This window comes from Palaemon carinicauda, chromosome 4 (assembly GCF_036898095.1).
Source record: "Palaemon carinicauda isolate YSFRI2023 chromosome 4, ASM3689809v2, whole genome shotgun sequence".
Lineage (NCBI taxonomy): Eukaryota > Metazoa > Arthropoda > Malacostraca > Decapoda > Palaemonidae > Palaemon > Palaemon carinicauda.
Genome location: NC_090728.1, coordinates 45,169,788 through 45,193,799, shown reverse-complemented (window position 1 = coordinate 45,193,799; position 24,012 = coordinate 45,169,788). Strand labels below are relative to the sequence as shown.

Genomic DNA, 24,012 nt, shown 5'->3' with positions numbered 1-24,012 from the left:
ATTCCACCAAAGAATCTAATTCACAATGGGAAATTGCACTAAATTAAACAAACCAAAGGACCGCACAGGGAATTCAAGAAATTGCAAAGCTTATAATTTGGAATTGAAAAGACTATCAAAAAATACGGACCATGGATATTAAGGATGTCATAAACTGTGGCTATGTAAATATACAATCTGTTGGTAATAAAACTATTCAATTTTGAGAATTGATAAATGAGAAATATTTGGACATACTAGCATTATCTGATACATGGTTAAATAACTTTGACAAGGCTAAGATCGCTGAAATGACCCCTTACACACGCTTTCTTTCGTATTCTGAGGGAGGGCAGGTCTGGTGGGGGGTCGGGTACTTTGTAAATAAGGGTTACTCAAGTCTCAAGATGTTAAAAAGAACCAGTGTACCAAGCTTTGAATATATAGAAATAAACTTTATGCACAAACACATAAAAATATCCATTGTAACAGTTTACAAACCTCCAAGAACAAATACTAGTATGTTGAAGAATTCAGTGTACTCATTGAGATGATTATCATTGAGAAAAAATAAATCAGTTATTTGTGGAGATTTCAATCTTTGGATGGATGATGCATCAAATCTTGATATTTCAGCATTTAGTAAGTTATTGAAATCATATCAATTGGTGAATAATGTTGACTGTGCAACTACTTTGACTGGGCATATGTTGGACCTAGTTTTAAGTGATGGAGTGAATAACATTGTATCTGATATAAATGTTGGCAGAATCAGAAGCTTTCTCATAGTCTATACATGCCATTCATAGTGGTTTGTTATACTCTGTTTATTTTTCCATTAGCTAGTTAATTACATGTATGTGGTGAGTTGTTGAATACCCTTTTCTAAAGCCTGCTTCCTCTCTTGGTTGATTAAAGTCTAGCCGCCATTCTAATCCTCTCCTCATCTCCTCCTGCGCCTTTGACACAAAGGGCCTCTGTTAGATTTTGCTAGCCGTCTCTATCTTGAGCTTTTAAATCAATGCTTCTCCATTCATCACCTACTTCACGCTACATAGTAATCAGCCATGTAGGCCTGGGTCTTCCAACTTTTCTAGTGCCTTATGAAGCCCATTTGAAAGTTTGGTGAACTAATCTCTTGGGGAGTGTAAAGAGTATACCTAAACCATCTCCATCCACCCCTCACCATGATCTCATCCACATATGGCTCTTAAGTAATATCTCTTATAGTTTCATTTCTAACCCTTTGATGCCATTTAACTCCCAATATTCTTCCGAGGGCTTTGTTCTCAAATCTTTCTATTAGATACCACTAAAAGTACAGCTCATCATCATTATCTCTTAACGCACCAACATTGTATCCACTTGCATAGCAGCATGTAAAGATAATACTATATTAAAGGGATAGATAGAGGCATCTTCTATGAAAACAAGAGTATGTGTATGGGAACTTGCAGTACATAAGCCTTCACGGGAGGGAAAAAAGGCTCTATATATATATATATATATATATATATATATATATATATATATATATATATATATACATATATATATATATATATATATATATATATATATATATATATATATATATATATATATATATATGTATGTATGTATGTATGTATGTATGTATATATATATATATATATATATATATATATATATATATATATATATATATATATATATATATATATATATATATATATATATATAAAATAAAATCCTGGACATGCAAAAAAAAGGAGTAAGATGGTAGAAGCAATCAGCAAAGAATTAGAAAGTAGTGACCATAGAAGTATACAAAAAGTGGAAGAAATTAAAGAAGAAATAAATAACAAAACATTTGCATCAGTAATATGCTTTAGTGCAAAAACAAATACGTTAAAGGTAAACATTGTAAATAGACGCACGGGGTGCAAATGAGGGAGAATATTTTACCAATTTTTAGCATTTTGCCAGGAATACAGAAATGAAATAAAGTAGTTCATTTAACTTGAACAACCTTATAAGAAAGACTTAAACAATATTAGACTAGTGAAAAAAAAATTAGAAAAGAAGAAAAGTTATATACTTAATATAGAGAAACAGACGAAATAATTTTAAAGATATGCGAGGAGCCGTTACAAGGCCTCGGCCTAAATTGCCTAGGAAAAATAGTATTGAAGAAGTTTGGCAATATTTTTTAGAGCTAGAACTAATACGATAAAATTAAATATTGTAAATAGACACAAGGGGGGAATGTAAACTGTAATTTTTGTGAAAATGAGGAGGAAGATTTGATACATATTTTGTTTTGCCAGGAATATAGAAAAGAAAGGAATGAAGTAATTGAGCTACAATAACCATACGAGGAAAACCTAAAGAAAATAGTAGGATTATTTTTATTTAGTAAAACAAATATAGAAAAGAAAAAAAAAGTATTAAACCTGATGTGGAGGAAAAGACAAAACCGTATAAGAAGATGAACTTTGGAGGCGCCGTTGCAAAGGCTATGCCTCAGTCACCCCTGACCCAGAACCAGAATAGGTATCAATGTATTAATTGATAGAGTGGCCGCTAACTTAGTTTGCGACTTTGCGGCGTTAGCAGTTAGTAACCAGATATTTGTAAGTACACATTTGACTTAAAGTTTTATATCTTACTATTTTACATGGAACTCTGAAGGTTTTCGATGTAAATTTGAACTTGAATGTAGTTTGTTGGGACAGGTGTAAACATTCTTATTACATGTCAAATCGGTTTACTTTATAGCGAAATTTGTTGTTTATTTTGGTCTGAAGTACAATATTATGAAGCTAGTTTTACGATTTACAAAATATTGTTTAGTGTTACCGTGCCAAGAGTGAAGCCGGTTGACAAGCTAATACAGGGTTAAGGATTGACCTAGTCTTAGGGTTAGCTAAGAAAATAGCTGTCAAAGGGGGTTTGGCATCGCAGGGGTTCGTAGGTTAGGTTAGGTGGGAACCTCTTATCGGTAACCTTAGTTTATGAGGTATTTTCAGTGTATCACTGTACTTATCATTTGAGTAACCTTTCTTAGTGAAAACCAACTTTTCTTTATAGAAAAATGTCCGTTTCCTCCGAAAATGAGAATTTGGTAAATATATGATTTAATTTCTAGCCAAATACATGGACAATATATTTTTCCTACTCACTGTCTTGTGTTTTTATGCATTTCTGACCATGATTATGGGGGCAAAGCAAACCACCTGTTCATGAGTTTTTGGACTCCGTTATATAAAGACTATTATGCGGGACCACAGTGGGAAACCGGAGTTCTTTGGATGGTGAAATGCAAATTAAGCACAAGATAACCCGTCAGAAAAATATATGGTTCATGTAAGTGGCTGAAAACAGGCCAAAACGTCGTTATTTATAACTTTTGAGATTCATAAAAAGGTACAGAACCTATATTATTACATCTCAATGTATCCTAGTATTCCAACTACTTTTTCTTATAGGAAAAATTACGCTCCCTTCGAAAATAACACTCGTTCCCGTCGCAAATGAATAGTTACAGAAATATATATACATCTATATCCGACGATAATGGGGGACCCCCTTTGGGAACCCGGGGTTTTGGGTGGGGTAAACATACTGGGGAACCGATATATAACCGTAATTCAGTCCTTTTCTTCTCTATACATTTCTTTCTGGTATTTATTATAACCGTAGGAAAAGACAAATCAGTATACCTGTATATATTTGGGAGGAGCCGTTTCAAAGGTTATTTCTTGTAGTAATACAGTAACCAGTGCTGCCAACGCCTGATGTAGATTAAATGTTAGCATTCCATACCTGATGTAGATCAAATGTTAGCGTTTCATGCTAACATTAGCACCCATTTGTTCGTTTGTTCGTTCGCCCTATCTTCTGTCCTTCGCTTATATAACCCCCCTTCTTTGGAGTTTCTCTCCATTATTACTCTTTTTATTACCGTATTATTTTCTCATTTTATATTCCCATTCAATATAATTTATCATACATTCCATTTTACCTTCCTATATTGGGTTTATTTGTTTTGTTATTTCCTTTCCCATTTGTACGTACGTTCGTTTCATCAGTTTCCGATCTGCGCATATATCCCCCCCACCCTGTGCAGGAGTTTCCACTCCCCCATTACTCTTTTTATTAGTGTTATTTTCTCATTTTTTATTCCCATCCAATATTATTTATCATTCATTCCATTTTACCTTCCTATATTGGTTTTATTTGTTGGGTTATTTCTTTATCCCTTCCCGGTTTCACATAAATACTTACCCTGGACTAGTTTTTTTATCCAGTTAATTCTCGGTATGATCTCCTCATTTTATATTCCCATTCACTATTATTTACCGTTCATTCCATTTTATCTTCCTATATTGTTTGTATTTATTTTTGTTGGTTAGTTCCTTTTCTCTCCTCTGTGTCATAAAACTTTTCTTTGGTCTAGTTTCCGTATTTAGTTCATTCATGTTTTCCCTCTTTTGTTCGTTGTTTTTCCCTTAACCAATCACCACTCTAGGCCTATTCAGATATCTCCCTACCCCCCCTTCTTTTATCTCTTTATGCGCTCTTTTCCGACCCATTGTTCCAATGCCTTTCCCGTTTTAACCTTTGACCTAGTTACTCGTTCTCCGTTACTAGTGCGTTTTTTTTTTTCCCGTATTTTGAGATGGATCATATTATAGAAACTTGTACCGGTTGCAGCATTCCGTATCTAAAAGCAGTGGCTCAATTCCATGGTGATTTTGTTGATAATTCAGGTTATGTTGATCATTTTCTTAAATCTCACAATGTTATTCCTCAACGTTTAAACTGCCCCAAGTGTCGTGCGCTTTTATCTTATAGGGCAGATATTCACGGGTTTTATTGCTCTACTGTAACCACCATCTGTAAAACTAAGAAGAACCGTCGTTGTGGGTATACTGTTACGGCCTATAAAGGTACTTTTTTGGACCAAAGTCGCCTACCACCATGGAAGATAATATTATGTGCGAACCACTTTTTGCATAAACATTCGGACCATGAGACCATCATGGATGGTATAGACATATCTTCAAAGACTAGTGTGGATTGGAGAAGTTTCTGTTCGGAGGTTACTGAATTCTTCTTCGATAATCAAGAGGCGATTGGTGGTGATGGAGTTACTGTTGAAATAGACGAAACTCATTTTGGTAAAGCTAAATACAACCGTGGTAGACCGTTAAGTGCCATATGGGTCTTTGGGGGTATTGAACGTGTGACCAAGAAATTTTTCATTATCCCTTTAGTTCCCCCCCTTTCTACTAAACGAGATTCTGCTACTCTAATTCCCCTCATCCAGAAGTATATTAAACGTGGTAGTATTATTATGAGTGATAAGTGGGCTGCATACAACTCTCTATCGGAAATTGGTTGCGTTCATAAGTCGATTAATCATTCGGAGCATTTCGTTGACCCCCTAGACCCAACCATCCATACTCAAAATATAGAACGCCTCTGGAGAGAAGTGAAGGAGTGGGTTCAGAGGCCTGGAATCAAGACTGAACATTTCAAGCAATATTTTTCCAGGTTCTTTTTCACCCACTACTACCCTCGTCATACGTTGCTGCCCCACTTTTTCATTACTGCCAGTCGCCTCTACCCTCCTTTACAACAACAGACAATCGACCCCCCCTACCCACAAGACCCCGATGACCCCCAACCATCCACATCCCAGTCATAGAAGTTAATCCGTCAGTCTCTTCCTTCCGAGTCCAGCAAGTTTCGACGTTTCCTTCATAAAAGTAAGTCATTCCTCAATAGTCATTATTCGTGTTTTGTGACCGGGGTACTTCTAGGCAAGGTTAGGTGGGTTTGTTAGGTTCTGTGGCCTTTCTGTACTTTTTATATATTTCGTACCAGTTATATGGAGAAATTATTGAATATATCTGAGGAGATATTTAGCAGTTCTAGCACTAGTAATGTCATCGTGTCGTTGGTAGTTCTGTGTACCATTCGTCTCCGTTGGTAGTACTGTGTATCAAGGTAAGTCATTCCCCCATTCTTATTATATGTGTTTTGTGACCGGGGTACTTCTAGGCAAGGTTAGGTGGGTTTGTTAGGTTCTGTGGCCTTTTGGTACTCTTTATTTATTGTGTAATAGTTTTATGGAAGTATTATTTAGTTTACGTATGGAAAAATTTATTTCTATCTCTAGTAATGACATCGTGCCGTTGGTAACACTGTACCATCCGTCATCGTTGGTAGTTCTGTCAACCATTGGTAACGTTGCTAATGTTATCGTCCCCTACATCTGTTGTTTATATATTTTAACTCAGTATATATGTCCACAGTGTTAATATTTATATAGTTCATTTGTATTGTATTTCATTGTGTGATTTCGTACAGGAAATATATGATTTCCTATAGTAGATATCGTGATTTAACTGGTTTTCTCATTCATTTCATCCGTAATAACATCAACCAATTCGTCAACTTATAACTAACCGAATTGGTTGATCTGTTTGTTTGCGATTGAAATGGTCATCAAAATCGGTTAAATCTCGTTATTTGCTATAGGAAATCATATATTTCTTGTGCGAAGTCACACGATGGAATAATATACAAAATTACCGTCTTTTCAGGGTATCACTGTACTTGTCGTCAGAGTAACCTTGCCTAGTGAAAACCAACTATTCTTTATAGAAAAACATCCGTTTCCTCCGAAAATGACAATTTGGTAAATATATGATACTTTAATTTCTAGCCAAATACATGGACAATATATTTTTTCTACTCACTGTCTTGTTTTTATGCATTTCTGACCATGATTATGGGGGCAAAGCAAACCACCTGTTCATGAGTTTTTGGACTCCGTTATATAAAGACTATTATGCGGGACCACAGTGGGAAACTGGAGTTCTTTGGATGGTGAAATGCAAATTAAGCACAAGATAACCCGTCAGAAAAATATATGGTTCATGTAAGTGGCTGAAAACAGGCCAAAACGTCGTTTTTTCAATATTAAACTTACCCGATAATCATGTAGCTGTCAACTCCGTTGCCCGACAGAATTCTATGGAGGGATACGCCAGCTATCACAATACTAGAAGGGGGTGTACTTACCAGCGCCACCTGTGGCCAGGTACTCAATCATTTGTTGTTGACACCTCCTCAATTATTCCTCTGTCGTGCTTCCGGCTAGACGTTCTGGGATACGCTTATGGTCTTCGAGTTTATTCACGGATATTTGGTGAAGTATTCTCTCAGATTAACGGCTGTCGCTTTACTGGAATCCTTCTTATATTAGCTAGATAGCTTTTATATAATACTGATATAACGGTTAACGAATTTTGCTTGTTTTTGGATCACCCTTTGGCTAACTCTTTGAAACAAGATGTCTGACGTTTCGCAAGCCCCCTCCCATAGACGATGTAGGTCTTGCAATAGGCGTATTCCGAAGGCCTCGGTAGATCCTCACACCGCTTGTTCTGACTGTAGGGACAGGCCCTGTCTATTAGAAAATCGATGTGAGGAATGCGCCGGACTTTCGGAATTGGAATTTGTCCGTCTTTTAAAATATTCATCTAAGTTAGAGAGAGGTAGAGTTAGGAGAAGTTCTTCTCACTCTTCTATGTTTTCCTCACCTCATGATCCCCTACCTTTTCCTACCCCTGTAGTGGCTACCCCCGAACCTACTGTGTGCCCTCCGCCTGATATGTCAGTTGTTTTGCGTGCTATTCAGGCTTTAGGCGATAAAGTAGAATCAGTGGTAAGTGACCATAAGTCTCTGATGGCCGAAGTTAAAGAACTGAAGGTCAAGAGTGCAGTGGGTGGAATTAGTGCCAGTGCTGTGACGAGTGCTAGTGTCGGTGCAGTGCCAAGTGCTAGTGGTGCCAGTGTGGTGCGTGAGGATTTTTCTGTGCGAGCCAGTCGTCCTCCCAGTCCGGGACCTCTTGCAAGCTCCCATGCCCAGGGGAGAAGCAATGTCGAAGGGCTTAAGGGTTCGACAGGCCTTGTTAGGCGCACAGAACTATCCTCGGTGGTTGCGGGCGTGTCTTCCTTAGACCGTCACTCCCACCTGCAGACGATTGAGCCCGTCTTATTCTCGTCCGCTGATCAACTAGCAGGGAAGAAACGTTGGTCTCAGGTCTCGAGACCGCTTAAACGTAGAGTCCAGTCCGCGAGTGCTCAGCCAGGTTGCAGTCATTGGCTCAGCTCTGACTCGCCTCAGTCATCTGTCGACTGTACTCCGCCCAAGAGGAGTAAGGTTCTGCCAAAACAGAGCCCGACTGTTAAGACTTTACCTCAGTCTGTTATCGTTTCTGCCGATCCCAAGTGGACCCTGCTTCAGTCCATGCAAGCTCAGCTTTCGGACTTGATGCGTGAGTGTCGGGCTGAGAGTGTTGCACCTCCTCCTCCGCCTACACTCCCTCCGCCTGTTCTCGCTCCGCCTGTGCTCGCCCCGCCTGCACTTGCTCCGCCTGGTCGCAGCACCATCTGCCAGGCGTACGATGTTGAGCCACTTTCGGAGTTCGCTGTTCCCAGTGGTGTTCAGCCTCAGCCTTCTTTAAGGCAACCCTTGCTTTGGGATCAGGAGAGTTATTCCACTCTTCCTCCGCCTCCCCTTGCTGCTCCACCAGTGGTGCAACTCTCGGTTGGGGTACAACAACCTCTCCCCTCCGTGAGTCTGTCTGCTCAGCCATCGCTGCAGCGAGCTCAACCCTCCTCAAGGCAAGCTCCTCTACACCCTGGACTTGCGCCTCAGGAGCCTCAGCTTGCGAGAACTTTACCTTGTTCTGCGCAGCCTCAACCTCATCATGCTCCGCTCATCTCACAGGAACAGGAACGGACTACTCCGCCTCCGTCCTCCGCTCAGCTTGTGCAATCCTTGGGTTCAACCTCTCTTGCTAGGAGTCAACCTCCTTCACCCATGCGCCTGCCTTCTGTTTCGTCTGTTGTTCAGCCTTTGCAGTCTGAGCCTCAGGTTTTCCCTCAACAGTTACTGGAAGAGGAAACCACTGTTATTGTTCCTACCCGTTCTGACTCTGCGGTTCAGCATTCTGGTCCGATCGCTTCGCTACCCTCTGCTGATGAGGTGTCGGATGATGAGGAGGCACACCTTGATCCCTCATCAGACGTGGACGAATCTAAGCTTTCTCCACTGTCGATTGATTTTCGTAAGGTCTTGGCTCTACTCAGGGAGATTTACCCAGACCACTTCGTCTCTGCTATTCCCCGCTCTCCACCATCTGAGTTTTCGCTGGGCGTACAACAAGCTAAGTCCAACTATACTAAGCTTGTCCTAGCTAGATCCTCCAAGAGGGCTTTAAGGATCTTAGGGGAGTGGCTGCAGTCTAAACAACACCTTGGCAAGACTTCCTTCATGTTCCCTCCAACGAAGCTCGCTTCGAAAGGTAGCGTTTGGTATGCCACAGGGGAAGCACCAGGCTTAGGAGTACCTGCCTCTGCCCAGGCTGACTTCTCAAGTCTGGTGGACTCGCCTCGGAGAACTGCTATGAGACGCTCGAAGGTTTGTTGGACCTTCTCAGACCTGGATCATTTACTGAAAGGGTTGTTCAGAGCATTTGAAATGTTCAACTTTCTCGACTGGTGCCTGGGGGCCCTCAGCAAGAAAACCTCTCCTGCGGACAAAGATTCTGCCATGCTAATAATGTCCTGCATGGATAAGGCCATCAGAGATGGATCGGGTGAGCTAGCGTCGTTATTTGTATCAGGGGTGTTGAAGAAAAGGGAACAACTGTGTACCTTCCTTTCCGCCAGCATTACACCTTGCCAACGGTCACAACTCCTTTTTGCTCCTCTCTCAAAGTTCCTCTTTCCCGAGGAGCTAGTTAAGGACTTGTCTGCTGCCCTGATACAAAAGGACACGCACGATCTTGTAGCCTCATCGGCTCGTAAGTCTAAGGTTGCCACCTCAGTCCCCAAGACTTATCGCTCCCCAGTGGCTGATACCCCGGCTACGAGGTTCATACCGCCCTTTCGTGGTAGAGCCCCCAGCCGAGGAAGCTCCCGCCCAGACTCTCACAGGAGCAAGTCTAGGAAAGGATCCAGGACATCTAAGGGAAAGAACTGACTCTCAGTTTCTCCAGACAACAGTAGGAGCCAGACTCAAGATCTTCTGGCGAGCCTGGGAGAAGAGAGGTGCAGACGCACAGTCTGTCAGTTGGCTGAGGTACGGTTACAGGATTCCATTCTGCCTCAAACCACCTCTGACCACATCGCCCATCAACCTCTCTCCCAACTACAAAGAAGAGGACAAGAGGCTAGCATTGCAACAGGAGGTGTCGCTACTTGTGCAGAAGAAGGCAGTGGTTATAGTCCGGGACCATCAATCCCCGGGCTTCTACAACCGTCTCTTTCTTGTGGCCAAGAAGACAGGAGGTTGGAGACCGGTGCTGGACGTCAGCTCTCTCAACGAGTATGTCACCAAGCAGACGTTCACGATGGAGACGACCAAGTCGGTCTTAGCAGCGGTCAGACAGGAGGACTGGATGGTCTCGTTGGACTTGAAAGATGCATACTTTCACGTTCCCATTCATCCAGACTCCCAACCTTTCCTGAGATTCGTTTTCGGAAAGGTTGTCTATCAGTTCCAAGCCCTGTGTTTTGGCCTAAGCACAGCTCCTATGGTCTTTACTCATCTGATGAGGAATGTAGCGAAATTCCTACACTTATCGAACATCAGAGCCTCCCTCTACCTAGACGACTGGCTGTTGAGAGCCTCCACGAGTCGTCGTTGTCTGGAGAACCTCAATTGGACTTTAGACTTAATCAGAGACCTAGGTCTATTAGTCAATATAGAGAAATCTCAACTCATTCCCTCCCAATCCATTGTGTACCTGGGAATGGAGATTCAGAGTCAGGATTTTCGGGCTTTTCCATCGGCCCCCAGGATAAACCAAGCCCTAGAGTGCATCATGAGCATGCTGAAGAGGAGCAATTGCTCAGTGAGACAGTGGATGAGTCTCACAGGGACCCTCTCATCACTGGCCCTGTTTGTCGAGCTAGGAAGACTCCACCTCCGCCCTCTTCAATTCCATCTTGCTGCTCATTGGGACAAGGGGTCGACTCTAGAAGCAGTCTCTATCCCTATCAACCAAGAGATGAAGACCACTCTCCTGTGGTGGAAGCACAATCTCCTTCTCAAGGAGGGTCTATCATTGGCCATCCAGACCCCCAATCTTCATCTCTTCTCAGATGCATCGGACTCGGGCTGGGGTGCGACCTTGGACGGACGGGAATGCTCAGGAGTATGGAACAAGGAACAAGGATTACTCCACATCAACTGCAAGGAACTGTTAGCAGTTCATTTAGCCCTGTTGAACTTCAAGTCCCTCCTGCTAGGCAAAGTGGTGGAGGTGAATTCAGACAACACCACAGCCTTGGCTTACATCTCCAAGCAAGGAGGGACCCATTCGAGGAGCCTTTACGAGATCGCAAGGGACCTCCTCATTTGGTCAAGAGGTCTAAACCTCACTCTGGTCACGAGGTTCATCCAGGGCGATATGAATGTTTCAGCGGATCGCCTCAGCAGAAGGAATCAGGTCATTCCCACGGAATGGACCCTCCACAAGAGTGTGTGCAACAGACTTTGGATCTTGTGGGGTCAACCTACCATAGATCTGTTTGCCACCTCCATAACCAAGAGACTTCCGCTTTATTGTTCCCCTGTTCCAGACCCTGCAGCGGTTCATGTGGATGCTTTTCTTCTGAACTGGTCCCATCTCGACCTGTACGCATTCCCTCCGTTCAAGATAATAAACAAAGTTCTGCAGAAATTCGTCTCGCACGAAGGGACACGGCTGACGCTGGTTGCTCCCCTTTGGCCTGCAAGAGAATGGTACACAGAGGTACTGCAATGGCTAGTCGACTTCCCCAGGACTCTACCTCTAAGAGTGGACCTTCTACGTCAACCACACGTAGACAGGTTGCACCCAAACCTCCACGCTCTTCGGCTGACTGCCTTCAGACTGTCGAAAGATTCGCTAGAGCTAGAGGCTTTTCGAAGGAGGCAGCCAGTGCGATTGCCAGAGCTAGAAGAGTTTCCACTCGTAGAGTCTACCAGTCTAAATGGGAGGTCTTCCGAAGCTGGTGTAGAGCCAATTCAATATCCTCTACCAATACCTCTGTGATCCAAATAGCTGACTTCCTTCTACATCTTAGGAATGAGAGATCCCTTTCTACACCTACGATTAAAGGATATAGGAGCATGTTGGCCTCAGTTCTCCGTCACAGAGGTTTGGACCTGTCTTCCAACAAGGACCTTCAAGACATTCTCAAGTCTTTTGAGACGTCTAAAGAACGTCGTCTTTCCACTCCAGGCTGGAATCTAGACGTAGTCTTAAGGTTCCTTATGACATCTAGGTTCGAACCTCTCCAGTCAGCTTCCTTCAAGGATCTTACCCTCAAGACTGCTTTTCTCGTTTGCCTTGCAACAGCTAAGAGAGTCAGTGAGGTTCATGCCTTCAGCAAGAACATTGGTTTTACAACCGAATCTGCAACATGTTCTTTTCAGCTTGGATTTCTAGCAAAGAACGAACTTCCTTCACGTCCTTGGCCTAGATCGTTCGAAATACCTAGCCTCTCCAACATGGTAGGTAACGAACTAGAGAGAGTTCTTTGCCCTGTCAGAGCTCTCAAATATTATCTGAAGAGGTCTAAACCTATTCGAGGACAGTCAGAAGCTTTATGGTGTGCCATCAAGAAACCCTCGAGACCCATGTCCAAGAATGGGCTTTCGTACTATATAAGGCTTCTGATCAGAGAAGCACATTCTCACCTAAAGGAGGAAGACCTTGCATTGCTGAAGGTAAGGACCCACGAAGTAAGAGCTGTAGCTACTTCGTTGGCCTTTAATAAAAACCGTTCTCTGCAGAGCATAATGGATGCAACCTATTGGAGGAGCAAGTCAGTGTTTGCATCATTTTATCTGAAAGATGTCCAGTCTCTTTACGAGAACTGCTACACCCTGGGACCATTCGTAGCAGCGAGTGCAGTAGTAGGTGAGGGCTCAGCCACTACATTCCCTTAATCCCATAACCTTTTTTAACCTTTCTCTTGAATACTTTTATTGTTGTTTTTTTTTTGGTTGTTACGGTAGGCTAAGAAGCCTTCCGCATCCTTGGATTTGGCGGGTGGTCTATTCATTCTTGAGAAGCGCCTGGGTTAAAGGTTTGGTAGAGGTCCTTTAGTAGGGGTTGCAACCCCGTGTACTTTGGCACCTTTGGGTTGATTCAGCCTCCAAGAGGAACGCTGCGCTCAGTAAGGAAGACGAACTTTAAATAAAGAGGCAGAGTAACGGTTCTATTCGACTTCCTTACCAGGTACTTATTATTTCATTGTTATTTGAGATAACTGTTATATGAAATATGGGATACTTAGCTATCCTTTAATCTTGTACACTGGTTTTCACCCACCTCCCTGGGTGTGAATCAGCTACATGATTATCGGGTAAGTTTAATATTGAAAAATGTTATTTTTATTAATAAAATAAATTTTTGAATATACTTACCCGATAATCATGATTTAATCGACCCTCCCTTTCCTCCCCAGAGAGAACCAGTGGACCGAGGAATAATTGAGGAGGTGTCAACAACAAATGATTGAGTACCTGGCCACAGGTGGCGCTGGTAAGTACACCCCCTTCTAGTATTGTGATAGCTGGCGTATCCCTCCATAGAATTCTGTCGGGCAACGGAGTTGACAGCTACATGATTATCGGGTAAGTATATTCAAAAATTTATTTTATTAATAAAAATAACATATTTATAACTTTTGAGATTCATAAAAAGGTACAGAACCTAACAAACCAACCTAACCTAATCTAGTAGTTCCCAGGTCACAACCCCTAGCCGGAGGCAAGCCCCCCGAACCCTCTTCCCAGGTCACAACCCCTTGCTCAGAGGGGCAAGCACCCCCCAGACCCCCCTTCCCAGGTCACAAACTAAAAGTAAATCACAAATAAATCCTTACACTATGGAAAAGTAAATCGCAAATAATTCCTTACCTTATGATTGACAGATAAGTTTTTTTCTTTTTTTTTATTGTCTTGGCAATGTTTACAGAAGCTTTGCAGTAAAAATGTGCTGGTCTTCTCAAAAAATTAAGTCAGAATTGGACCTTTGAGGCATTATTTCACGGTTATTTTTTAATTACACATGAGTAACAATAGCTTTACTCTGAACAGAGAGCATTTCCATCATAATCAATGCCGACATAAATGAAATTACACTATATTTCGAATTAGATTGAAGTACTTCCCTTAAGTTTCCTCTTGGAGATGTCTTTATGTGATGGTGGTTAAGTTAAAACTGAAGGGGAAGGTGGAAAGAAAATTGCTGTTGTAGAACATCTGGGAAGTTATGAAGCACTTGTAAGATGTTAATTGGTTAAAAAAAAACACCTGACTAATACGTTATTGTAAACCTTGGGATAAAACGCATGCGCAATAAGTCCCCTTCTGACCCTTCAGTCTCTCAGATGTAAACAATGGACTTAGAGTGAAAAACATTTCTCAAATTTTAATCAACCGATACGTAAGTTGTTATGCCCAAGCCCCCATTGAATATATAGAGAAAAATAACAAACTAGCTAGCACTCGTCCATTTCTTATAGCGAATCCCAGTTTCGTTAGATGCATTCAACAATGGCGGGTTAACATCAGCGTTTTAGCTTATTTTCCCCGCACTGCTTGATGGCAAGGGTGCTTAACAAGGCATGATCATCAGCGATGACCCTCTTTAGCTCTGGTAATTGCTTGGACCTCGTATACACTGACTCCCCTGGCGTTATAACTGGTAAGGTTGGTTCTCCAGTCGGGACATCTGATCATGCCTTGATTTCATTATTAGTGAAGACTGAGCAGCCTGTCCCTGATATATCATATTCTTGTAAAATTTACATGAAATCCCAAGCAGACTGGAATGGGATTTTACATGATCTTTTGTGCTTGAATTGGTCACAATTATATAATAGTGTAGATCCTGTTGTCCCTTTGAATGAGAACCTAGTCAACATAATTGATAGGCGTATCCCTTCTCGTGTGCTAAGGTACCGAGTGAAGGACAAACCGTGGTTCAATGATGATTGTAGACGTGCTTTTTTGGAGAAGCAGGAGGCCTATCAACTTTGGAAGGGTAACAGATCAGATTTGACCTGGAACAACTATACTCAGCTTCGAGCTTTTGCTCAGAGAGTTTATGCCTCAACTGAAAAGGAGTACAATTTAACCATAAAAGAAACACTTTCTGGTACAACTCAGGAACATAAATGGTGGTCTACCCTTAAATCTGCACTCTTTGGTGTAGATGCAACAGTTCCTCCTTTACTTAAACCAGATGGCTCAGTCACTCACTGTCCAAAGGAAAAAGCAACCCTTTTGGCTGATGTTTTTGACAGTAAACAGAGTAATGAAAAACTTGAACTTCCTCATTCCTGTTTTCCTGAGGCTAAACTAACTAGTTTAGCTTTTCGATCTCGTGAGATTAAAGCTCTGTTGATGGACCTTGATGCTTATGGAGGTGTAGACCCAAATGGTATTTTTCCTTTGTTTTTTATAAAGACAGCAGATTTCTTAGCTCCAAAGTTATCTGTTATTTTGCGCAAGTTAGCAAGAAGAGGAGCTTTTAGCACTAGTTGGAGAATTGGTAATGTTACTCCTCTATGTAAATGTGTTTGTGGTAGCTCAAGTCCCACTGATTACCGCCCAATTTCCATAACTCCCATATTATCTAAAGTTTTTGAACGTCTTCTGGCAAAACGTCTTAATAGGTTTGCTGAAGGTAATCATCTACTCCCTAGTTTGCAATTTGGTTTTCGTAAAGGCCTTGGAGCATGTGATGCCCTTCTTACAATCTCCAATGCTGTACAGAAATCCCTTGATTGTGGTCGGGAAGTTCGTATGATTGGCCTTGATTTTAGTGCTGCCTTTGACCGTGTTAATCATGAGGCCCTTGTTTTCAAACTGAAACAGTTGGGAGTGGGTGGGTCGTTTCTTAGCATTATTATTGATTTTTTAAGTAATAGATCTCAAAGAGTTGTTGTTGATGGGCACCATAGTGATTATAGGAATGTGATATCCGGTGTTCCACAGGGTAGTGTTCTTGGCCCATTACTTTTTATACTATATACACATGACATGTGGTTTGGCCTAGAAAACAAGCTTGTTGCATATGCAGATGATGCTACTCTGTTTGCATCAATTCCATCCCCTGAATGTAGATCTAGGGTTGGTGAATCCCTTAATAGAGATTTAGCTAGAATTAGTGCATGGTGCAAATTATGGGGTATGAAGTTGAATCCTAACAAAACTCAAAGTATGATTGTAAGTAGGTCAAGGACGGTGGTTCCTCAACATCCGGATCTCAGTATTGATAATGTTTCTTTAAATATGTATGACTCTTTCAAAATTTTAGGTGTGATTCTCGACAGTAAATTTACTTTTGAGAAACATATAAGGTCTGTGTCTTCTTCATTTTAAATATTAAACTTAGCCGGTGAATATATAATAGCTGACGTCTCCGACGGCTCGACAGAATTCAAAAACTCGCGAGCGATCGCCATGAAGGTAGCGGGTGTGCCCACCAGCGCCGACTATCGGCCAGATACCGCATATACATGTAAACAGCTCCAGTTCTTCTCTGTCGGTTTCATCGACAAGTCGATTCCACTCGCTATTATGACCTCGAGTTTTCTACCGAATTGGTGAAGTACTTGGTTTTGGTTTTATTGCTTTCGCCGTGTTGGATTATTCAATACTATCCTCAAAAGAAATGCTTTTGAAAGGAAAAGTGTTTTGCCCTTGCTCTTTTATCTCTGGTTTTTTCCATAGAGTAAAGATGGCCGACCCTTCCCTTAGTGTACGGAAGTGTGTTTTAGGCTTTTAGCAATTATCTTATCACGTTATAAATTGTTGTTGTTAATTATAGATTTTCCTCTATATATTTTATATCTCACCCGCCTTTATTAGGCCTCTTCGATTAGCTTTCCATTTATACTAAACATCAAGATAAATTTTATGTTTTGTTTATATGCGGCCTTACCTATTCCTCCCCTAGTCCGAGAGTAGGCGGTCCTAACTTGGAAACCGAAGTTAAACAACGTTGAGCCCATTCAACTTTTATTTTCGTTAAGTTTAAATCATTTGCTCTGTAAGAGTTATGAAATGAATATTTTTTAGTAGATATTTTATGAAAGATTTTCTTTGAATAGTCTTCGTGCTGTTTCAAAGATGAACTAACGTTTGGTTTATTTATGCTACGCAGTTTGCGCTCTATCGTTACGATAGAGAAAGAGAGAATCACGGTTTCACTTTGCAGAAAGAGTAAATCGATTTTGATGTTTTGTTCATTCTTCTTTCAAACTGAAGTGTTTTAAATACTAATTTAAAGGAACTTGTTAATTTTCAATTTCTTAGTCCTTTCAGTTTTTTCCTTTGGTCAAATAACCTGTTTATTGACGAAGGGTGAGTGGGCATTTCTCTTCTGTGTGAAATCAAGAGAGAGAGACGGAGAGAGAGAGAGGAAGAGAGAACGTTCCGATCTTTATTCTCGTCCCAAGCGAGTAACGTTGTTCTCGATTCAGTTTTTTTACTCTCGTCCCAAGTCTCTGTACGGGGAGAAAGGATAAAACGTTTTTAGTTTTTATTCTCGTCCCAAGGCACTGTACGGTGAGAGATTGAAAACGTAGTCTTTAATGAACTAGTGTTTAGTCTCATCCCCAGTCACTGATCCTTTTAACTTTATATATTTCCGTTTTATTCGATATATATGTTTACTGATTTTTGCTTGTACTAATGTGCTTACATTATACGACTCATTTCGCAATTATACCTTTTGATGTAAGGGAGAATTGCGTGCTTCAGGTAGAAATTAGTTTTCAATATTAAACTTACCCGATAATCATGTAGCTGTCAACTCCGTTGCCCGACAGAATTCTACGGGAGGGATACGCCAGCTATCACTATACTAGAAGGGGGTGTACTCACCAGCGCCACCTGTGGCCAGGTACTACAGTACTTCTTGTTGACACCTCCTCAATTTTTCCTCTGTCGTGCTTCCGGCAAGACATTCTGGGATACGCTTATAATCTTGGAGTATTGTTCACGGCTTTTGGTGAAGTATTTCTCTCAGATTTCGGCTGTCGCTATACTGGAAAACTTCTCTATTAGCTTAGATAGCTTTTATTTAGTTCTGTTTAATGGTTAACGATCTTTTTGCTTGATTTGGAATCCCCCTTGACTAACTCTTTGATTCAAGATGTCTGACCTTTCACAAGCCCCACCCCATAGACGATGTAGGTCTTGTAATAGGCGTATTCCGAAGGCCTCGGTAGATCCTCACACCGCTTGTTCTGACTGTAGGGAAAGACCCTGTCAGTTGGAAGATCGATGTGAGGAATGCGCCGGTCTTTCGGAACTTGAATTTGTTCGATTCCTGAAATATTCAACCAAGTTAGAGAGAGAGAGAGTTAGGAGGAGTTCTTCTCGCTCTTCACTTTTTTCCTCACCTCATGATCCTCAACCTTTTCCTCCCCCTGTAGTGGCTACCCCCGAACCTACTATTAGTACTCAACCTGATATGTCCGTTGTTTTGCGTGCCATTCAGGCTTTAGGTGACAAAGTGGAATCGGTGGTTAGTGATCATAAGTCTCTTATGGCAGAAGTCAAAGAACTTAAGGTCAAAAGTGCAGTGGGAGGTGATAGTGCCAGTGCTGTGACGAGTGCTAGTGTCAGTGCGGTGCCAAGTGCTAGTGTCAGTGTCAGTGTGGTGCGTGAGGGTACTTCTGTGCGTGCCAGTCGTCCTCCCAGTCCGGGACCTCTTGCAAGCTCCCAAGCCCAGGGGAGAAGCAATGTCGAAGGGCAAAAGGGTTCGGCAGGCCTTGATCGGCGCACAGAAGTATCCTCGGTGGTTGCGGGCGTGTCTTACAGAGACCGTCACTCCCACCCGCAGACGATTGAGCCCGTCTTTTACTCGTCTGCTGAAGCTATGTCAGGGAGAAAACGCTGGACTCAGGTCTCAAGACCTCTCAAACGCAAAGTCCAGACCTCAAGAGCTCAACCTGGTTGCAGTCATTGGATTAGCTCTGACTCTCCGCAGTCATCAGGTGACTGCACTCCTCCTAAGAGGGGTAAGGTGATGCCGCAACAGACCTCATCTTCTGTTAAGGCTTTGCCTCAGCAGACCTTAGCGTCTGTCGACCCCAAGTTGACTTTGCTGCAGTCCATGCAGTCACAGCTTGCGGTCTTAATGCGTGAGTGTCAGGCTGAGAAGGTTACGCCTCCTCCTGCGATCGCTCCGCCTAACCGCAGTCCAGTCTGCCAGGCGTACGAAGTTGAGGCTCCTCAGGATACCTTACCGCGTACTGAGTTGCCAGTTTCCAGCGGTGTGCAGCTACCTCCGCCTTCCTTAAGGCAACCTCAGCAATGGGAGCAGGAAGCTTATGCCTTACTTCCTCCGCTTCCGCTTGCGGTTCCACCAGCGAGGCAACAATCTCTTGAGGTACGACAACCTCTTCCATCCATGAGGCAGCCACCTCAGCACTCGCTGCAGCGACCTCAACCCTCCTCAAGGCGAGAGCCTCAACACCTTAGCCTAGCACCTCAGGAACCTCAACTCGCGAGACAAGAACTGCGTTCTGCGCAGCCGCTACCTCAACTCTCGCAGCTCACACCTCAGGAACCTCAACTCGTTCCTCAGGAACCTGCTACTGCGCATCCGCAACCTTTACAGCAAGCGCAACTCTTGAGACAAGACACTCATGCCAGGAGTCAGCCACCTCAACCCATGCGCCTACCTTCCTCTACTCTTCCTGACCAGTCTTTGCAGCCTGAACCTCAGGTTTTAACTCAGCAACAGAGACTTGAGGATGAAACCACAAGCGTTTATGCACCCGCTTGTTCTGATTCTGCTGTTCAGCATACCACTGTTACCTTACCTCTCACTTCGCTACACTCTGGTGATGAGGTTTCTGAGGAGGAAGCTGCGCACTTGGATCCCTCATCAGACGTGGAAGAATCCAAGTCTTCTCCTCTACCCATTGACTTTCGTAAGGTCCTGGCTCTTTTCAGAGAGGTATACCCGGACCATTTTGTTTCTGCTACCCCACGCTCTCCTCCATCTGAGTTTTCGCTGGGCATGCAGCCTATTAAGTCAACGTATACTAAGCTCGTCTTTGCTAGGTCCTCTAAGAGAGCTTTAAGAATTTTAGGAGAGTGGTTGCAGTCTAAACAGCAACTAGGGAAGACTTCCTTTATGTTCCCACCTACTAAGCTCACTTCTAAAGCGGGCGTATGGTATGCCACAGGAGAGGAACCAGGCTTGGGAGTACCTGCCTCTGCCCAGGCTGACTTCTCAAGTTTGGTCGACTCTCCTCGTAGAACAGCAATGAGGCGCTCTAAGGTTTGCTGGACCTTCTCCGATCTAGACCACTTCCTAAAGGGTGTATTTCGTGCCTTTGAGATGTTCAATTTTCTAGACTGGTGCCTGGGGGCCCTTAGCAAGAAGACCTCCCCTGCGGACAAGGACTCGGCCATGCTTTTAATGTCCTGCATGGATAAAGCAATTAGGGATGGATCTGGCGAGCTTGCTTCAATGTTTGTGTCAGGAGTTCTTAAGAAAAGGGAGCAACTTTGCACCTTTCTTTCTTCCAGCATCACACCTTGTCAAAGGTCTCAACTCCTTTTCGCTCCGCTCTCTAAGTTCTTGTTTCCCGAAGAGCTTGTCAAGGACTTGTCTGCGGCCCTGATTCAAAAGGACACTCATGATCTTGTGGCCTCTTCAGCTCGTAAGACTAAGGTTGCTCCCTCAGTCCCCAGGACTTATCGCACCCCAATGGCTGATACTCCTGCTACAAGGTTTATTCCGCCCTTTCGTGGTAGAGCCCCCAGCCGAGGAAGCTCCCGTCCAGACTCTTCCAGGAGCAAGTCTAGGAAAGGTTCCAAGACTTCAAAAGGCAAACACTGACTCTCCTCCTCTCCAGACAGCAGTAGGAGCCAGACTCAAGATCTTCTGGCAGGCCTGGGAAAAGAGAGGTGCAGACGCCCAGTCTGTCAGGTGGCTGAGGGAGGGTTACAGGATACCATTCTGCCGCAAACCCCCTCTGACCACTTCTCCCATCAACCTCTCTCCCAACTACAAGGAAAAGGACAAGAGGCTAGCGTTGCACCAGGAGGTGTCGCTCCTGTTACAGAAGAAGGCAGTGGTTATAGTCCGGGACCATCAATCCCCGGGCTTCTACAACCGTCTCTTTCTGGTGGCCAAGAAGACAGGAGGTTGGAGACCGGTGCTGGACGTCAGCGCGCTCAATGCTTATGTCACCAAGCAGACGTTCACTATGGAGACGACGAAGTCGGTCCTAGCAGCGGTCAGGCAGGAGGACTGGATGGTCTCGTTGGATCTGAAAGATGCTTACTTTCACGTTCCTATTCATCCAGACTCCCAACCTTTCCTGAGATTCGTTTTTGGAAAGGTTGTGTACCAATTCCAAGCCCTGTGTTTTGGCCTAAGCACAGCTCCTATGGTGTTTACGCATCTGATGAGGAATATTGCAAAATTCCTCCACTTATCGGACATCAGAGCCTCCCTTTATTTAGACGACTGGCTGTTGAGAGCCTCCACGAGTCGTCGCTGTCTGGAGAGTCTCAACTGGACTTTGGACTTGATCAAGGAACTGGGTCTGTTAGTCAACTTAGAAAAGTCCCAGCTCATTCCCTCCCAATCCATTGTTTACCTGGGAATGGAGATTCGGAGTCAGGATTTTCGGGCTTTTCCATCGGCCCCAAGGATAAGCCAAGCCCTAGATTGCATCCGGAGCATGCTGAAGAGGAGCAGTTGCTCGGTGAGACAGTGGATGAGTCTCACAGGGACCCTTTCATCGTTAGCCCTGTTCGTCGAGCTAGGGAGACTCCACCTTCGCCCTCTCCAATTCCATCTAGCAGCTCATTGGGACAAGGATTTAACGCTCGAAGCAGTCTCTATCCCGGTCACCAAAGAGATGAAGACCACTCTCTTGTGGTGGCAGACCAACCTCCTTCTCAGGGAGGGCCTATCGTTAGCGATTCAGACCCCCAATCTTCATCTCTTCTCGGATGCATCAGACTCGGGCTGGGGCGCGACCTTGAACGGACAGGAATGCTCGGGAACGTGGAACAAGGAACAGGAAACGCTCCACATCAACTGCAAGGAGCTACTGGCAGTTCATTTGGCCCTATTGAACTTCAAGTCCCTCCTGCTAGGCAAGGTGGTGGAGGTGAACTCCGACAATACCACAGCCTTGGCTTACATCTCCAAGCAGGGAGGGACCCATTCGAGGAGCCTGTACGAGATAGCAAGGGACCTCCTCATTTGGTCAAGAAGTCTAAACCTCACCCTAGTTACGAGGTTCATTCAGGGCAACATGAACGTCTCAGCAGATCGCCTAAGCAGAAAAGATCAGGTCATCCCCACGGAATGGACCCTTCACAAGAGCGTGTGCAACAGACTTTGGACCTTGTGGGGTCAGCCGACAATAGATCTGTTTGCCACCTCCATGACCAAGAGGCTTCCTTTGTACTGTTCCCCAGTTCCAGACCCAGCAGCAGTTCATGTGGATGCTTTTCTGCTGAATTGGTCCCATCTCGACCTTTACGCATTCCCACCGTTCAAGATCATAAACAAAGTCATTCAGAAGTTCATCTCGCACGAAGGGACACGGCTGACGCTGGTTGCTCCCCTTTGGCCTGCAAGAGAATGGTTCACAGAGGTACTACAATGGCTGGTCGACGTCCCCAGGACTCTCCCTCTAAGAGTGGACCTTCTACGTCAACCTCACGTAGACAAGTTGCACCCAAACCTCCACGCTCTTCGGCTGACTGCCTTCAGACTGTCGAAAGATTCGCTAGAGCTAGAGGCTTTTCGAAGGAGGCAGCCAGTGCGATTGCCAGAGCAAGGAGGGTATCCACTCGTAGAGTCTACCAATCCAAGTGGGAAGTCTTCCGGAGCTGGTGTAGAGCCAATGCAGTTTCCTCTACCAATACCTCTGTAACCCAAATAGCTGACTTCCTATTACATCTAAGGAATGAGAGATCCCTTTCAGCTCCTACGATTAAAGGGTACAGGAGTATGTTGGCTTCAGTTCTCCGCCACAGAGGTTTGGACCTTTCTTCCAACAAGGACCTTCAAGACATCCTTAAGTCTTTTGAGACTTCTAAAGAACGTCGTTTACCCACTCCAGGCTGGAATCTAGACGTAGTCTTAAGGTTCCTTATGTCGCCTAGGTTCGAACCTCTCCAGTCAGCTTCCTTCAAGGATCTTACCCTCAAGACTCTTTTCCTCGTCTGCCTTGCAACAGCTAAAAGAGTCAGTGAGGTTCATGCCTTCAGCAAGAACATTGGGTTCACATCCGAATCTGCGACATGTTCTTTACAGCTCGGATTTTTAGCTAAGAATGAACTTCCTTCACGTCCTTGGCCTAGATCGTTTGAAATTCCTAGCCTTTCCAACATGGTAGGTAACGAGCTAGAAAGAGTTCTTTGCCCTGTCAGAGCTCTGAAATATTATCTTAATAGGTCAAAACCTATTCGAGGACAGTCAGAAGCCTTATGGTGTGCAATCAAGAAACCTTCGATGCCCATGTCCAAAAACGGGGTTTCGTATTATATAAGGCTTCTGATTAGAGAAGCCCATTCTCACTTGAAGGAGGAAGACCTTGCTTTGCTGAAGGTAAGGACCCACGAAGTGAGAGCCGTAGCCACTTCGATGGCCTTTAATAAGAACCGTTCTCTGCAGAGCATAATGGATGCAACTTATTGGAGGAGCAAGTCAGTGTTTGCATCATTTTATCTTAAAGATGTCCAGTCTCTTTACGAGAACTGCTACACCCTGGGACCATTCGTAGCAGCGAGTGCAGTAGTAGGTGAGGGCTCAGCCACTACATTCCCTTAATCCCATAACCTTTTTTAACCTTTCTCTTGAATGCTTTTATTGTTGTTTTTATGGTTGTTACGGTAGGCTAAGAAGCCTTCCGCATCCTTTTGATTTGGCGGGTGGTCAATTCATTCTTGAGAAGCGCCTGGGTTAGAGG

At 43.6% G+C, this 24,012-nt stretch overlaps 1 protein-coding gene across 2 annotated transcripts in view; it reads left to right on the top strand.

Moving 5' to 3' along the window:
• The first annotated feature begins 2,479 nt into the window (after positions 1 to 2,479).
• LOC137639917 (mediator of RNA polymerase II transcription subunit 8-like) overlaps positions 2,480 to 24,012 on the top strand; it is a 73,829-nt gene continuing 52,296 nt past the window's right edge. For both annotated transcript variants that reach the window (XM_068372206.1, XM_068372207.1), the window contains exon 1: positions 2,480 to 2,594. The gene's annotated coding sequence lies outside the window, so the exon portion shown is untranslated. The remainder of the gene's footprint in view (positions 2,595 to 24,012) is intronic.